The sequence below is a fragment of the Emydura macquarii genome, unplaced genomic scaffold (genome assembly GCF_026122565.2).
Source record: "Emydura macquarii macquarii isolate MOO-44397 ecotype Brisbane River unplaced genomic scaffold, CSIRO-AGI_Emac_v2 contig_1483, whole genome shotgun sequence".
In the NCBI taxonomy this organism is placed as follows: Eukaryota; Metazoa; Chordata; order Testudines; family Chelidae; genus Emydura; species Emydura macquarii.
The window spans coordinates 3,307,049-3,325,459 of record NW_027131620.1 but is presented as its reverse complement, the minus strand read 5'-3'; the positions used below and the strand labels follow the sequence as shown (position 1 = coordinate 3,325,459).

The window sequence follows — 18,411 nt, the reverse complement described above, 5'->3', positions numbered from 1 at the left end:
GGGGAGAGAGAGAGGGGTGGAGAAAGATCATAGCACCACAGAAAATGAGGGTTGGAAGGGACCTCAGGTGGTCATCTAGTGCATCCCCCTGCTCAAAGCAGGACCAAGCCCAACTAAGCCATCCCAGCCAGGGCTTTGTCAAGCCAGGCCTTAAAAACCTCTAAGGACGGAGATTCCACCACCTCCCTAGGTAACCCATTCCAGGGCTTCACCACCCTCCTAGGGAAAACGTTTTTCCTAACACCCAACCTAGACCTGCCCCACTGCTACCCCTGAGAACAGCCTAGCTCCATCCTCCCTAGAACCTCCCTCCAGGTAGTTGAAGGCTGCTATCAAATCCCCCCTCGTTCTTCTCTTCTGCAGACTAAACAATCCCAGTTCCCTCAACCTCTCCCCATTAAGTCACATGCTCCAGCCCCCTCATCATTTTTGTTGCCCTCCGCTGGACTCTCTCCAATTTGTCCACATCCTTTCTGTAGTGGAGGGCCCAAACTGCACACAATACTCCAGATGTTGCCTCACCGGTGCTGAACAGAGGGGAATAATCACGTCCCTCCGTCTGCTGGTAATGCTCCTACTAATGCAGCCCAATCTGCCGTTAGCCTTCCTGGCAATAAGGGCACACTGCTGACTCATATCCAGCTTCTTGTCCACTGTAACCCCCAGATCCTTTTCTGCAGAAAATGATGGGGCAGAAGAAAAGATTTAACTCGTCCCCACTCCAAATACCCCTCTGGGAAAGCAGAGGAAGAGAGGAAATTGGAGCAGCCTGAGCAACCCGCGGGCGAAGCTACACTGCTTTCAGGAGGGCTGTGTCTGAGGCACTGAAGCCCCGGTGAAGAGAATGCCACCCTGTTCCTCCCAGCGCACAGAGGCTGCAGCGGAAGCCAGCAGCTATGCAGGGCTGAGGACAAAATCCGTCGCTTCGCAAGGAGCCGCACATCCGGGCATGGCAGGGCTTCCAGCAAGTCAGCACCAAAAATCACATCTACTTTTATACAGACAACAGTGAAGCTGGAGAGGTAGAGCTGCCTAGTAGATAGAGCATTGGGCTGAGGGGCAGGAGACCTGCTTCCATTCCTGCCACTGACTCGCTGTACAGCCTTGGGCAAGTCACTTTTGCACTCCCTTTCCCCTCTCATCCTCTGTTCAGACCGTGAGCTCTTGGTCTCTCTTACTGTGTATTGTACAATGCCAAGCACAGAAGAGCTCCAGTCTCAGTTGGGGCCACGAGCAAAATACAAATAAAAACCTCGCAGCCAGCAAATGGATCATTTCCATCAGAGGGCAGACACTGAGGGACTAAATGCCCAACAACTTGCTGTTCAGAAGGAAAGCAACACTGGGCATGTTCCCACTGACGGCGTGGGGAGAAGCAGCTCCATCCAGCAGCGGGAGCACAGGGGAACACCAGAATCCTGAGCCCAACGTGGCACACGGCTGTTGAGGAGTCATTTAACTTCTGCGTCTCCGCCTCACCAGTGAAACGGGGATACTTGGGAAGTGAGGCTATTCCTTCTCATGGGGATGACGATTTCTGTTAATGGGGTAAAATCCTCGGCTGAACTGGCTGAAAGACTGTTTAGTTTGCCTATAGCTTCTACAAGTGTCTGTCTAGCCACCCCTAAACCACCAAGAGCCATATTCTGTGCTCGGGTACATCTCCTGCAACCCCATGAAGCTGACAGAGCAGAAGGCTGTTTCTGAGTTTTTAAACTCCTTGCAGCAATGGGCAGCGAATAACGTCAGATATCTTTATTGCTTCTGCTGGGACCGTGTAAATAGGGGATTATTGCTCATCCTTCAGTGGCAGAAATACAGCACAGCTTCAGAAGGCTAACATTCTCTTGGAGACAACATAGTTTAGGAGTTCGGAGCACATAATAAAGGACTTTAACTATGCCCCACGTTGTTTTGATTCCTTTCTTACAGGCCTACAAGCCGTATTTCTTCCCTCCTGCTTGCATCTGTCTCAGTCTGGCAAACCTAGGGCTGGTCTGCACATAAGATTGCACCAGTTTACCTGAGGAGGTGACCTTAAACTGATTTTATTCAGCCACTGCAAGAGACTGTATGGACATACATATTTTAGTTTAAACAGGCTTATTTCCGTTTAGCACACGTTGATGAGGAACAGGTTTTAGCTAAACGGAAATAAGGGGCTTGCACTGGTTTAATTAAAAATCAGGGCAAGTTTGTGCGAAGACACCCACATAGCGTCACCTCTTGAAACAATAAAGCACAAACTGGCCTGGCCAGGTAGCACTTACTTCTGTGCAAACAAGCTCACCCAGGATGGCAGTAATGGAAATAGGACTTGTTAGTTCATGTGAGCTCCCTCCACTGACTGGATTCTGCTTCTGAAGAAGGAGGGGGGGAAAGAATGGCTATAGACTGCTCAATTTGCATTTTGCACCCCCCTCCCATAATGAAAAATGAACAAACAAATATTTAAAGGGAATAGAGTAACTGATTTAAAGTGAGATATTTAGCATGCAGGGGCCATTCCCCAGTGGCAGGTAGCAAGTTCAGAGGCATGGTCACATTTCAGGCTTAAAATGCGAACGTTTAGGCAGCTCACACACAAGGTTGGGGACATGGGAGACAATGTGATACATGGAGAGACAGGAGGAGACACAAGGCTGCGGCTGAGTGAGGACCTAGAAGGTAAGATTCCACGTGTGGCGAGGCGGAGATTCCAGTGATGTGTTGGAAGTGTGCAGAGGGTTTGTGGAAACATGGCATTGCCAAGACATCCACCAACCTGGCCGGAAGAAGGAGAGGGGGATGCTTCCAAGGTAAAGGGGTAGTTCAGTGACAGCCCGATGACAGTCAGTGGCGTTGGGCCAGCTTTCATTCAGCTCAGAATGTGGCCCCAAGACCATTCATCCCCCGAGAGAATCAGTGACAGACCTCCAGCTGCTGCGCCTTCCAGGGACCAGTTATTCCTTTGCTAGGCACAGCTGATGGTGGGAAATGCAATGTGCTGCTCCACCCTGCAGCAGGCGAGGCGCTCTGCCTCTCCCCATGGGCTGGGCTGAAATCACAGTGATATAACTGGAACCACGACGGCCCCACAAGGCAGATGCAATAGCTGCCGCCTCATCAGCGCTTCTGTATGTCCAGCGAGCTTTCCACCCACTCCCATCTCCAACCTGTCACTGCTCCAACAGCCTGGAAGACCCCAACCTTGACCAGAGCCAGTGGGACAAAGCAACAGCCAAGATCAAATGTTCCCAAGGCGAAAAAGTCTTTTGTAAAGCCAGAAATCAGGACCATAACAGCAGAGAAGGGGCCACAGCATGAACTAAACACAGCCTTGGAAGCATAACAGCTTCCCTGCCTTCTAGGTTGAGAGCAGCCCTCTATTCCCACCCAACTCGTACACCCCTGCGTATACACACGCAGCACCCTATTACCCGCCAGCTCACCTGTCCACTTCAGAGGCACACGACTGCGATTATACGTAATGGCAGCGCCACAGAAGAGCATCTGCACCTACGGCAGATCTAAGCAGGAAGAAAAAAAAAAAAAAAAAAAAAAAGATATGCAGAGAGGGGAAGCCCCAAAGGCAGAACCACAGCCACAGGGATACTGACATTGTGTCACACAAACACACACACACCAATCAGCCTTGTGACTTCCTCTGAGACACAGCTGCTTTGCAAGCCGCTCGGACACACTCACCGCTGAGGTGGAAGAGTGACAACAGCTGGGGCGATCACAGTCTAGCAGGCAAAGGGCTCGGCCATCTCCCAACAGCCACTCAAGGAAACAAGGTGCTGCCTGGATTAGACACAAGCCTTCTTGAAGTCCATCATCCAACACCCCTTCCACATCTCGCCTTTAGTAACCAAGCATCCAACCCTTAGCACCACGGAGTCAGAAGAGTGCAAAGAAAGGAGGGATCAAGAGAGGATGAGGGAAGATGAAGCAAGATACCAAAAAAAAAAAAAAAAAAAAAAAATCCCCGCTAGGAGGCGACATTATTTATAAACGAACGGCTTCATTTATTAGAAATCCCGCTGGGGAGCAATACAAAGGGACACCATTTATGCAAATATATACAAATTAGACACTGCCAGAGGATTCTGGCAAGCTGCCTGCATGGGTCGCAGGGTTTGGGTCTCTCTGCTTTAGCGCTTCCTAGTATACTTGGGGGTCACTCTCCCGTGGATACAGTAAAAGCATCTCCCCCCAAGAACACCGGGCTCCAGTGATGAATGCTAGCTGTTCGCTAACAGCCCAGAGACCACACCGCTTTCCTTTGCTTTCCTTGGAACAGGGACCATCACCCCCCAGCTTCCAGGTCTGGAAACGGATCAGACCCTGTAACAGCATCAGCAGCCCACGTGTATAGATGGCAGAAGAGTCTGGTTTGGTCTAGCTTCCAGGACGTGCAGCTGCAAACCCCAGGTGGCTAGAAGATCCCACTTTTGGTCATTAGAAAGCAGTTAGCGGCCTTCACGCCACCCCGTGTGCACTCATGTAAACGCGGCAAAGTCTCCCCTCTTCCTGTCACACGCCCAGCTGCATACACCCTCGAGAGGGGGCTGAGAAGCTCACCCATGGATGCAAAGGGGAGAGAGAGCGAAGTGCTGGGCCTGTACAGTTTGTTCAATTAAACAGCGGGGCTGGAAAAACACGGATGGGCAACATGCAAGGCTGGGAGCAGCCAAGTGGGCACAAGGCCAACCAAAGCTGTTTACTACTAGAGCGATTCCTTAACAGGCCCTCATTAGACTACGCCGCTTCCCCGCCCCCTCTGCACACTTCACACAGACACAACATGGGGAGATTAAGTTCAGACACACCCAGTGCACGCAGCCATTGTGCAAGGAAAGAGGACGGGCACCGTGTGTCCTACGGGGCATGCCCGTGTGTGCACGCTGCATTCTAGGAACGCTGAGTGCTCAAGACAGGAAACAGCCTCCTGCAAAGGCTGGTAACAGCAGGAACCATTTTTCAATCAGCCCCGAAACCTCTGGCCAGGGGGAAAAAACAAAAAACAAAAACAAAACCACACCCTCCCCCCCACACACACCCTTGTTTTCCAGGAAGGAAACACACACACACACACACACACACACACACACACACATTCCAAACTCTACTGCCTTCACAACATACAAAACACCTCCCGGCCCTTCCCTGAAACAGGCACCAGAACTACAGCCAAACTAGCACTTTCCTTTTAGCTTGGTGGGGAGGGAAAGGGGGCAGGAGGGAGAGAGTCCCGCCCTGGAGCTCAGCGAGGTGGCGTTAGTCACAGATTGAGCATGGTGGGAGGGGCAGGGGGAACCCTGCTCTCAATTCTTGTCAGGCCAAAGTGAAGTGAGCTGAAGGCCCTGGACAGGGAGCATGATGGGCCCCGTGATGGAAACAGGAGAGGAAAACATTCTAGGCCTGTGATCTAAAAGAACAGGAGCAAAGAGCGAACAAGTTCTCCAGGGGAGACTGCAGCCGCTGAAGGGATGCCTCTAAGGCGGTATCTGTCATTTGAAACCTTCACCTTGGGCTAGCACAAGGACACGGAGCTGGAAGCCACCTTCTCTATGGCAGCCTCTTCACGTGCTGTGCCGGCCTCCAGGACGGCCCGGGGCCCAGCCAACACGTTATAGTTTTAATGAGTTGGGTGAGTTCCGTCTCCACTGGCTGCCAACCCCAATGCAATAACCCAGCCTCCCTCCACAACCTTCCCTGCTGCAAGACACCTCCTCAAACCCACCACCTTCCGCACAAAGAACTGGGCAGGAGGGGGAGGCTTTCTGAGTCTGATTCCACAACTAGCCAGACGAGGACCACTGCAGAGGGAATAGGAGCTGAATCTCTGCCTATCCCGGTCCCACCCGGCCTTCACACCTAGCACAACCCCAGCCCTTGCACATCTGGGGATAGAACACCACCTCCCCCAGTTAGCAGCATCTAAGCCCGTGTTCCTGGACTGCCAGAAATGGGGGTTTAAAGAAATGCCCTGAACATAGAGCTCTTGAAGATTTGGCACCTATCACTTCCCTCCCCCGGTGAGGAAATGGTTTTCTGAAGTGAACAAAAAGATTCCCGAGGTGGGTAAGCCTTGCATGTGTGTCTAGGAGGAATAAAGTCAGCTAGAGAGATCCCTTTCCAGGTTAGACTGAGGCGACACACATCTGTGGCCCACGCATTTGCTGAGTAGACAATTGTAAACCAAGGAGGAGCAGATCCAGGTATTCAGATGAATAGGAGTCATACTAGTCCGGGCCACCAAAACTCACTGCTTCCCACCCACGCTGGTTTTCATCGGATTTGAACTCTTCGCACCCTTTGCCACTTCATACATTTACTCACTCATGCGATTAGCTGCTCTGCAGAAGCGTTGATGCTGTAATATTCCCTCCAGCAAGGTGGAATTTACTGTACTACCCGTGTTAGGGCGGTGATGGAGATCTCAATTCTACTCTGTTCTGTTCAGACTTCGTACCATGTCGTATCGGAGCACCTGCCACATGCAACAGCTGACTGTTGTGCCCCAGGAGGGAAGGTTAATAGTATTGATCAGTGGAACCCTCCTCTGGTTCCTCAAAAGGATGGGCCCTGGGCTCTTTCACACAGGCTGGGATCCCCTCTTGGTCAATGGAGTAGAAGAGGTGGGAATTTTCTCTTTATAATAGAATTGCTTTGCACACACTTTGTGCTCCCAGTTTGTTTGGGGAGTGTCTGAACCCGGGCGGGCATTTTCTGGAAGCTAGAACATGCTGCCATGAAGCCTTCTCTCTTCCAGGCTTCTGCTAACTCAGAATATCCCTGCTGCTGCCTCTCTTTCCTTACCTCACCATGTTGGGACGCTGGGCACAGCTATTTCAGTACCCAAGGCATGCGAAACCAGCCGCTGTTCCCAGAGCCCCAAAGTGACTTGGCAGAGTAGCAGCATCAAGTCTTTACGGTAACACTGGGTGTATCCCATTCATATAAGGAATAGGGAACAGCCAGCAGCAGAGTCTGTACAGCACAAAAATCCAGGCCAGGATTTCTCCACTGCAGAGTATTCTAGGTGAAGAGTGTTTTAAGGCAGTTACTGCTGTATTAGAGCCACACAGGTAGCATGCTTCAGCAGGCAGCTGGTTCACTTGAAATGAGCAGGAGGGAGGGAAAAAAAAAACCCAACCTGAACAGGAACAGACTTGAGGAAAAAGGAAGATGAACTGGATTTTTCCACGCCTAACTGGGACAGGCCCCATTACAACCCGACAGCATCATGCCTGCCATGATCCAAACCGTCCTGGCAAACCCTTCTTTAAAGAGTCAACTAAATAAAACTCTGAAAACCAAGTCCCAGCCGCCTGTGCCAAGCAGCTGTTGCGAAAAAACAAGTCCCCCCCCGCCTCCCCTTTGCCGCCACCACCATTTTCTGGATTGGTGTCAGAACCTGTAATCTATTACACGGCTCCAGAGACCATTCTCCCGAGTGTGACAGACAGCTCCCCCGGGCCATGCTATGCATAGCCAGATCCAGTTACGGAATAGGGCTCCTCCCTTCTCTCTACCCACTCCTGAGCTTGCCCCAAACATCCTCTGCCAAGAGAATTCCACACCAGCGCTACTTGGGCAGCTCTGCACGCTGCACCCGAGTGCCCACTCCCAAGAGGTGATAAGCACTTGGATTCCCACTGAGGTTAGTGCACTTCCAAACAGCAGTGAGCCGAGCTGTAAAGTCAGGCCCGGACCTTGCTGTGTTCCGAAGGGTGGCATGTTACAGCAGCCATCCAAGCTAAGGGAGGGTGCCGGGGGCTTGAGGGGTGAGAGGAGGAAATCAGGGCAGAATTTCAGGATATGCTTTAGCGCACCAGCCCCCTCTTTTGCAGTCCAACCTGCCTGCTTCGCATCACCTGAGGAACGAACCCCCCTTTGTCTGGGCAATGAGACAAAGCCTGTTCGCCCACGGTTCAGAGAGGTAGAGGCAGGCCCACGTCTGGGGAAAAAAATGGTTACTAACCTTCTATGAGTGATGTTCGAGATGTGTTGCTCATGTCCGTTCCATGTCAGGGGTGCGTGCGTGTCACATGCACCGGTGTCGGAGTTTTTTCCCTCTGGGGCATCCAAGGGGCAGGTTCTAGTGTCCTCTTGCAGTGGCCCACGTATGTGCTGGTATAAGGGGCACCACTGGTCTCCCATTTCTCTCAGGTCCTTCTTGCTGGAACTCCAACCGAGGGGAAGGACGGTGGGTCATGGGACGGACGTGAGCAACACATCTCGAAGAAGAACAGTTACGGAAGGTCAATAACTGTTTTTTCTTCCAGTGCTTCCTCATGTCCATCCCCCGTCAGGGGACTCACAAGCAGTGCCTCTGGAGGTGGGCCAGGAGATCAGAGACATGCCGATGAGAATGTCGCTCTGCCAAAGCCAGCATCATCCCGGGCCTGTTGAGTGATGGCATAATGGGATGTGAAAGTGTGAACAGAAGACCACGGCGCAGATGTCCTGCATTGGCACTTGAGCTAGGAAAGCCACTGACGAAGCCTGCGCTCTGGTTGAATGGGCTGTCAGAGTGACAGGAGGTGCAACCTGTGCCTGCTCATAACAGCTCCAGATGCAGGCGGTGACCCAGGAAGAAATCCTCTGGGATGAGATTGGCAAAGCCTCCATTCGCTCGGCAACCGCGAAGGAAAGCTGCGTGGCTTTTCGGATGGGCGTAGTCCTTTCAATGTAGAAAACCAGTGCTCGCCGGACGTCCAAAGAGTGCAGACGCCTCTCTTTGCTAGAGCGGTGAGTCTTCGAAACAAAGACTGGGCGGAAGACGTCGTGCGTGACATGAAGCTGCTATACCATCATCTTCGGCAGAGAAATGCCGCGCGAGGGTGCAGCTGGACTTGATCTTTGTAGAACACAGTACGGGGGGCTCTGACGTTAGAGCCTAGATTTCAGAACCTCATCTTGCCGAAGTAATTGCCACCAGAAAGGCGACTTTCCGTGACAAGAGAAGAAGAGAGCAGGATGCCATGGGCTCAACAGGAGGCCCAGCGAGCCTGGACAAGACAAGAGCCCTCCAAGATAGCCACAAACTCCTGTCTGGGATCCTGGCACGGAGTCAACGAATTTGGCCAAGGAGTGCCAAATATTATAGTCACATCTCTCCAGCAAAGCTTGCTGGTTCGATACTTGCTGGCAGTCGCATAAACCTTTCTGCCAAAAAGATCACGCTTCTTCACGTCTATTTTTTGCAGGTTGAGCTGGACTCCCCCTGCCTCTTTCATTGGCGGCTGACACCACCAATGACCCCGGGGACGGTGAAAGTACAGATATTCAAACCCCTTGGCAGGCACATCATATTTTTCTCAGCCCGCTTGGATGTAGGGGCAGAGAGGAGGGGGTCTGCCATATGGCCTTGACACATGTAAAAACCCTTTCATGGACAGGAAGGGCCACTCGAGACGGGGCTGCTGCTGCTGCTGCCAAGATATCAAAGAGCGCATCTGTGGGCTCCTCCACTTCTGAGCCCAAGTTTGCGGGCATCTCTCAGATACTCTAGAGCGATCGTTGCCTCTGGGGCAGGAGGGAATCCCCACGGGTTCCAGAACTGCCATGGTTCGGGCCATTGGGTCAGTGGCCTGAGCCTAGTTGCAGGTTTCCCTCAGGCCTGCCGCCATGGCTTGGTTCACTTGACCCCTGGGTCAGGTAATCTCCTTCCCCTCCGAGTCCGAAGGGTCCTCTTCTGCTGACCACGGCGGTGCTGACCTTGTCTCCACCTCTCTACTGTACCAGGGGAAGTACGGTGTCTTGGTTCCGGGCAGCGGTACCGAGACTCTGCTGATCAATGCCAAGCATCTGGAGATGAGCGATGGTAATCCAGTGACCGGTAGTAGTGCTCTGCAGACCGACAACGCGGCTCTGGTGAATGGCACGGAGGCTCCGGAGACCATTACTGGGGGTCCAGCGATCAGTAGCAGGCATCTGGCTATCAATGGCAGTTCTCTGGGGACCAGAAATGTGGTCCTGGCAACCGCTGCCGGGGCGTCGGTGACCGACGAGGGGCCGGAGAGCGATGGCGCGGATCTCTGTGGAGGCCCCCATCGTGGGTTTGCCCTTAGATTCTTAGCCAGCTGTACTGGCCTGGGATCCCAGCGTGAAGGTCTCTCGTCTTGTGGAGTGGGTGGCACGGAGAGTAAGAGTAAGTCCTTGGCCACCTGAAAAACCTTGGCCATGGACGGCACCATGAGGAGCTGGGTACCCCAACCGCTCTCCGGAGTCAGGTCCCGGGTAGGACTGAGAGCTTTGATTGGCCGTAGCCAACCCAAACTCCGGAGAAGACAAACAGCCCAGCGCAGGTCTCAGCTCGTCCCCTGTTCCCTTTCTGTCCTTCTTAGGGGCTGGGGAATGCCTCGACCAGCGTGCAACTTCTTGTGCTGTTTCTTCAGCACCAGGGATGGTGCCAGGTGCCGGGATGAACTTGGTGCCAGAGAGGGAGGGGAGAAAGGGGCCCTTTGAGTTGATGCCAACGTGCTGGGTGCAGAGTCCAGGCTCGGAGTCCAGGCTAAAAGCGGATTCCATCAGGAGTGCTCTTCATCTAATGTCCCGGTCCTTTTTAGTGCAAGGGCTGAAGTTTCTGCAGATCCTGCACTTATCCCAGACATGGGTCTCACCCAGGCACTTTACGCAGCTCTGGTGAAGATAGTTTCACAGACATGGGCTTCTTACATGAAGCACATGGTTTGAAGCCCAGGGACCAGGGCATGCCCCAACCCTGGTGTTTTGTCCCTGCGAGACTAATGAACTCTATACGCTAAGCTACAGGAAACCACTGGTAATACGCTTGCTGAGGCAAGGACATTCTAGTACCGTCTTGGGCGATAAGAAGAAATTATGGGGGAGGCATCCCTTATACTGGTGTATACATGTGCCAATGCAGAGGGCCCTAGAGCTGGCCCTATGGATACCACTGAAGGAAAAAAATCTCTGGCACCGACACATGTGTTGCACACACCCCTGAGATGGAATGGACATGAGCAAGCACTCGAAGCTGCACTCTTGGAAGCAGGTGGAGATTTCCGTCCAGTATAAGGCTGGGAGAGGGGAACGCAAGACCAAGGGGAGGGAAGGGAGGAGAGATGGCGGGAGGCCAGCAATAGCAGTGGCACCAACCCGATAAGGAGGCGTTTGCAGTCACCACTCGAAGACCAATCAGCCCAGAGAGATTCCCTCACTGCTTGCGGTTGCCAAGTGAGCTGTGTCATCCCTGTGCTAGCAGCCCACCGTGAAACTGAACTTCACAAACTTTAACAGGACTACGGGGGGGAAAAAAGGACGGGATGGAACAAAACTGATTCTGCAAGGTGCTGTTGCTGAGTAATTCCAATAGACGGGCTCACAACTTCCCAATCACACCAGGAGCTGCAATTACTCAGAGGGCTTGAAAGCACCCACATGACCAACACTTCCCGATTTCCGAGGCGATGGCAGGGGCACGCTGTATCCCTGCCTCGCCTTCGTGGAACACTAATACTGGGGGGCTTTTGTCCCCAACTAGCGGCTCGACCATCTATAAGAGTTTGAGTTTGCAACTGTGTCTGAGCTGTTTTAGTGTAAGCGATGGATGCTCTTCTTTGTTGAAATGCAAAAGGCGTGAGTTCAGTCCCAGCACCAGACCCATGCAGGGCTGTCATTATAAAGGAAAACTGAAGTATTCATCCAAAAGCTGGGTCTCCACAACCTTGGAAAACTCTGGTTAGGACCAGGTGGTGGTAAGAGAACGCCTGCCTTTATCTACATCCCTTTTTATTCTTCCTTAAACTCCGTTGTTACTGTATCAATATCGTTTCTCTTTTCACCTGGCCCTCGCTGCTCATTACCTTTAGCTATAAGGAAAGGTAACAAGAGAACAACGTGCCCTTCCATTCGCTATGTTTTACCAAGGACACCACTGGGATCAGGGACCTCCCTTCACACCCCCAACAATAGATGCGGATACATGAGGGGACCGGAACTACCAGCTTATGAATAACTCATCTGGAAGCAGGCCTCCTTGGCAGTGGATTCTGCGAGTGAGGCAGAACCTACCTCACTCTCACCTGATATGAATCAGGCAACATTTTATTTAAGTTTAGAGATGGTCAAAAATATGTCAGAGCACCCCATCTGCAATCAGTTCTGTAAGCACAGCAAGAACGGTTCTCCCCATGTGTGTTAGCACAGGCTTCTGGGGCCATGTCAGGGGGTTCAGAAAGAGACGTGCAAACATTAAACTAAAAAAAAAAAAACCCCAGAAAGCTTATTTTAATGAACACCTCCACAGCTCATCCCCTTTGCAATACAGCCTCACCACTGCCCCCTTTGGTAAATGCCCAGCTGCTCACCCCCTGCTCTGCGTGCCCTAAGGGACACCCACCAACATCATTCCAATTCAACAGGGCCAGCACGATGGACAGATTCACAGCCACTATAGCAAGAATTAACACCGTCTCCAAGTCAGCCTGCTTGATGACACCCAAAGGGGACAGGGCTGCGGAAGTAGGGAAATGGACTGGACTGAAGAACTCAAGGATTCGAAGGAGGACGAGGCTCAGAGTTAGTTTCTGCAACTTTGATTTAAAGTATCTAAAGCCTGCACCCCCCCCCCCAAGCAAGGAGGAAAAAATGCACAGGGAAGGGTTGCAGATCAAACAAGCATCTCCAAACAGATTGTTAAGAGACAGCAGAGAGCCTACATGGAATGGAAGATGGGACAGATCAGCAAGGGAAGTTACCTCTGGGAGGCCAGACACTGTATGGAAAAAGTGAGACCTGCCAAAAGTCAAGCAGAGGTGGACCTTGCAAAGGAAATTAAAGCCAACAGTAAAAGGCTCTTTAGCCACATACATAAAAGAAAACAAGGAAAGAAGTGGACAACTAAACACTGAGGATGGGGTGGAGATTCAAGATACTCTAGGTGTGGCCCAACACCCAAAGGAATACTTTGCTTTTTTAAAAACTCAAGCAATGAGGAGCTCGGAGGCAGTGGCAGGGCAGCTACTGGGAACAAGGGTATGGACGCTGAAATGACCACATCTATGGTGGAAGCCAAATAAACAGCTTAATGGCATCAAATCACGGGGCCCCCAGAAAATCTCCAAGAACATCAAAGGAAATGGCATATGAAATCACAAGCCCAATAGCAATGATTTTTAATGAATCCATCCATTCCGGGAGTCACACCCTCTGACAGGGGAATAGCAAATACAGTACCTACATTTAAGACAAAATGATCCAGGAAACTACAAGCCTGTTTGACCTCAACTGTATGCAAGGCCTAAAAACAAATTTGAAAGTGGGTAGGTAAGGACAGAGGTAAACAGTAAATGGAATAAAATACAACAGTTTTACAGAAGATAGACATGCCAGATCAACCTGATCTCTTCTTTGAGAAGATAACCAATTTTCTAGCCAAAAGAAATGCAGTAGATCTAATCTACCTGGAGTTCAGCAGAGCGTTTGATACATTTCTGCATGGGAAATTATTAGTTAAAAATGGAGAATTTCAGGATTAATATGAGAATTGAGAGGTGGTGAAGGACTTGGTTAAAGGGGAGACTACAACGGGTCATACTGAAAAGTGAACTATCAGAGTGGAAGGAGGTTACTGGTGGAGTGCCTCAAGGATCAGTCTTGGGACTGATCTTCTCTAACATTTTCATTAATGACCTTGGCACAAAAAGCGGCTGTATGCTAATAATATCTGTGGGTGACACGAAGTTGGGATGTATTACCAATATGGAGGCAGACTGGAATATCCTACAAGAAGATTTAGACGACCTTGAAATAATGCAAAGTCATGCACTTAGGACCCCAGTTTATAGCAAACATTTTAGTTGTTGATCCCATCAGTGGGAAGAAACAGAGGAGGAGAAAGACGTAGGGGTATTAGCTAATCACAGGATGACTATGAGCTGCCAACATAATGTGGCCATGAAAAAGGTTATTGCACTCCTAGAATGCATCAGGTGAGGTATTCCCAGCAGAGACAGGGAAGTGTTATTACCATTATACAAGGCACGGTGAGACCTCATATGGAATTGTGTGCGCATTTCTGGTCTCCCATGTTTAAGAAAGATGAATTCAGATTGGAACAGGTGCAGAAAGGGGCTACTAGGATGATCAAAGGAATAGAGAACCTACAGCATATGAGGAGAATTGAGGTGCTTGGCTTATTCAGCCTAACAAAAGGAAGACTATGGGGAGCTTGTATTTAGAGAGAACAACCCTAAGGAGTAAGCACCAGGGAGCGGCATTATTTAAGTTAAGGGCCAATGTTGGCACAACAAAGGGATATCAACTGGCCATCAGTTTAAGCTTGAAATTAGAGGAAGGTTGCTAACCATCAGAGGAGTGAAGTTCTGAACAGCCTTCCAAGGGGAGTGGGAAAAAAAGACCTAAATAATTTGTTTTAAGACTGAGCTTGATACATTTAGAGAGCGGATGGTACGATGAGATTACCTACAACGGCATACAGCCCATCCGCAACTGTGACTGGCAACTATCTCCAATGGCTGGAGACAGGACACTGGATGGGGAGGGCTGCGTTACTAGAGAATTCTTTCCCAGGTGTCTGGCTGGCGGGTCTTGCCCACAAGCTCAGGATCTAACTAATCATCATATTTGGGCCAGGAAGGAATTTCCCCCCAGGTCAGACTGTCAGAGATCCTGGGGGCTTTTCTGCAGCATGGGGCATGGGTCACTTGCTGGTCTGAACTCAAGTAAATGATGAATTCTCTGTAACTTCGAGTCTAAGTCAAGATTTGAGGACTTCAGTAACTCAGCCAGAGATTATGGACCTGTGACAGGAGTGGGTGGGTGAGGGTCTGTGGCCACGCACGAAGATTAGATGAGCATGAATAAATTGGAGAAATTCCAGAGAAGAGCAACAAGAATGATGAAAGGTCTAGAAAACATGACCTATGAAGGAAGATTGAAAAAACTGGGTTTGTTTACTCTGGAGACGAGGGACATAACAGTTTTCCAGTACATAAAGGGTTGTTACAAGGAGGAGGGAAATAAATTGTTCTCCTTAACCTCCGAGGATAGGACAAGAAGCAATGGGCTTAAACTGCAGCTAGGGCATTTTAGGTTGGATGTTAGGAAAAACTTCCTGTCAGAGTAGTTAAGCACTGGAATACATTGCCTAGGGGGGGTGTGGAATCTCCGTCATTGGAGATTTTTAAGAGCAGGTCAGACAAACACCTGTCAGGGATGGTCTAGAGATAATACTTGGTCCTGCCTTGAGTGCAGAGGACTGGACTAGAAGACCTCTCAAGGTCCCTTCCTCTCCTACTATTTTATAATGGTCCCTGCTGGCTCTAAAGTCGATGAGAAGACCAGACTCCTCCAGGACAAGCCAACCAGAAAACAAACAAGCTATTTCAACTGCTGTTAGACACCAGTCTGCTACAGAGCTGACATCTCATCTTTAGGTTCAGCTCCACAAGACGTTCACCCTCATCGGGGGTGACGCGGGCTGGGAAACAAGAGCCTGCCTCTAGTGATGGCCTCCATTCTGAACAGGACAGAAGAGGACAGGCCAAGTACCTAGAAAGGATTTTGTCTTGAGTGTCTTTTTACCTGCAGTTTCCTTGCCCTCACTTTGTACTCTGAGGTCCAGGAATCTGAGTTTTCCCTTTCTTCCAACCAACTGTGGTTTAAAGTCTTCAGTCACATAGATTATGAATCCACAAAGGCTCACTGTGATCATCTAGTTTGACTGTCTAACACAGGACTTCCCCGGATCAATTCCTGTTTGAACCAGAGCCCAACTTTTAGAAAAACACCCAGTCTCGATTTTGAAATTGCCAGTGCACGAATCCAGCCTAACCCTTGGTGAGTTGTTCTAACAGCTAATCACTCACTGTTAAAAAATTATATCTTACAGTATTTCCAGACTAAATAGAGCTGCAGCTACCTGCCATTAGATCTTTTTAACACTTTTGTCTGCTAGGCTGAAGAACCCATCATCAATTTTTGGTTCCCCATGTAGATACTGAGAGACTGATCAAGTCACCCCTTAACCTTACTTTTGTTAAGCAAAATAGCTCTTGGAGTCTCTCATAGCTAGGTGTGTTTCCCCAATTCTTTAATCATTCTTATGACTCTTCTCAACATCCTTCTCGAACTGTACACCCCAGAACACAGGGCTGATTATCCACCAGGACAGAGTCCCTCCCCCCAATACTGTTTCTAGATGTATACATTCTACATTTGGCCATATTAAAACACGGTTTGCTTCCACTGCACTTACAGAGCAATCCAAACTGCTCTTTATCAGTGACTTGTCCTCTTCACTGTTTACCACTCCCTGAACCTGTGTGTCGGCTGCCAGCTTTATCAATGACGATTTTATGTTTCCTTCCAGGTCATTGATAAAAACGTTAATGAATGTTAGGCCAAGAACTGATCCCTGCAGGACCCCACCAGACACACACCTGCTCGATGATGATTCTACATTCACAATTAGGTTTTGAGATTTGGCACACATTCAATGGATTAAAATCTGGCTGACGTGTTCATTTTTTAATCATTCTAGTTTGTTTTAAAAAAAAAAATCAACACGCTGTGCAGTACCAAGTCAAATGCCTTACAAAAGTCTAAATGTATTACATCAACACTATCACCTTTATCAACCTGGCATTTAAAAAAAAACCACATTAGTTTGACAGGAGTGATTTCCCATAAATCCATGTTGACTGGAGTTATACTTCCCTCCTTTAATTCTTTATTAATCAAGACTCGTATCAGCTGTTCCATTCTTTTACCAGGAGCAATGTCAGGGTGACAGAACTATAATTACCTGGGTCATCCTGTTTATCCATTTTAAATAATGGCACAAGAGCTTCCTTCCAGTCGTCTGGACCTTCCCCAGGATTCCAAGAATTATTGAAGAAAAGGAGAATGGGGTAGGGGAGGAGGGAACAAACCTAAAATGCCATCAGTGACCCAGCAAGCTCCTCGGCCAGTTCTTTTAAAACTCTTGGATGCAAGTTATCCAGACCTGAATCCTCTTCATTTCCCTGCTCTGACACTTCACAACTGCAGCTCCCCTGGGGCAGAACAGCAACATCTGGTTTATTCTGTCCTCTCCACTAGACATCGCTCTGCCTGCATCAGCCTTACAGAACTAGGAGCACGTCACTGCCCAAGAAGGGATGCTGGTTCCTCCCCTTCCATTGCCTTTTTAGACTCCGGCAGAGCACAAGGCAAACAGAGAGCCTCTATCCTGAAATCTAAGAAGATTATAAATACATAATTGCTGCCCAATTTGGTTTATTTTTAGCCTGGTGTTTCCCCAGCACAGATGCAGTGTGGAATTAAGTGGCATGTCAACATGCTGCATGCCTGACTCCAAGACAGCCAAGTGCTGCCAGGAGCCCCAACACTAGCCTGCATGCTCGCTTCAGGTAGGTGTCTCCAGGCGATACAGTAGCTGCCCACTGAGAGGGCTGGGACAGAATGAGAAGAGACACATTCTGCACTAGGATCCACACCGGTGCCAGGATCCACAACAGCTGACAGATTGGTCTGTGCCAGCACCCAATCGCCTTGCTTGTCCCAAGCCTGTGGAAGAATCAGGCAAAATAATTATCTTTTCCCAACTCCCTGCTGCTTGGGTCAAATCCTGTCCTGGCCTCACTTACCCCATTTCCGCTCTCCCACTTCCTGTCCCACCAAATCCATCCCGGGCACAAACTCCAGCACCAAGACATTCCGATGCTGCTTTCTCAGCAGAAGCTGGAGCCCCCACAGGGACAGAGAATCAAGCGATTCAGAGGGACTCCCATGATAAAACATCACCAGGCTGCGGCGAGAAGGGCCATTCATGTCCCCCACTTTTATCACTACGGCCACTCTGTTTCAGGGCCCACAGTCAGACGGGCCATACAAGTATCCAAGACAGAGCGACCTCGCTAAGGGGGAACGGATGGATTTCCCTCCTGAGCCTGCCAATGCTACGATGTGTGGCCATCAGTTTGCCCGAGTTCAAAAGCAGACGCTCCTCCAAGCACTTCTGCTGCCCCGACAGTATTCCAGCAGTGATCGTTCCAGATACGGAGATAGCAGAATCTCTCCCCACTCCTCGTGATGTTGTGACTAAAAGAGTTCCTGGTGGGCTGATTATCTACCAGGACCCCAATGCGGACCCATCAGACCAGCCAGAACTGATCATCAGGGATATGCCTTACCTGGGTTCAAACCTGTGCAAATAAAACCCAGTCCCTCAAAGAGGACCGGCCCTGCAGGCTCTGCTCTCCCCAGCTGCTATACCCAACGCAGCAGGGTCCTGTCACCTCTGGCTTACTCTTGCAGGTGGGGAAAACCAGTGCTGGTCAGCAGGATTTTTATACACACGCTTTCCTGGAAGATTTCCCCACTGCCCAAGCCACGTTGGTCAGACACCCCTGAGCTTCTAGCACAGGA

At 50.1% G+C, this 18,411-nt stretch overlaps 1 protein-coding gene across 3 annotated transcripts in view; it reads right to left on the bottom strand.

Moving 5' to 3' along the window:
- SLC2A4RG (SLC2A4 regulator) overlaps positions 1-18,411 on the bottom strand; it is a 42,102-nt gene that overhangs the window by 17,729 nt on the left and 5,962 nt on the right. The gene's annotated exons all lie outside the window — the stretch shown is intronic.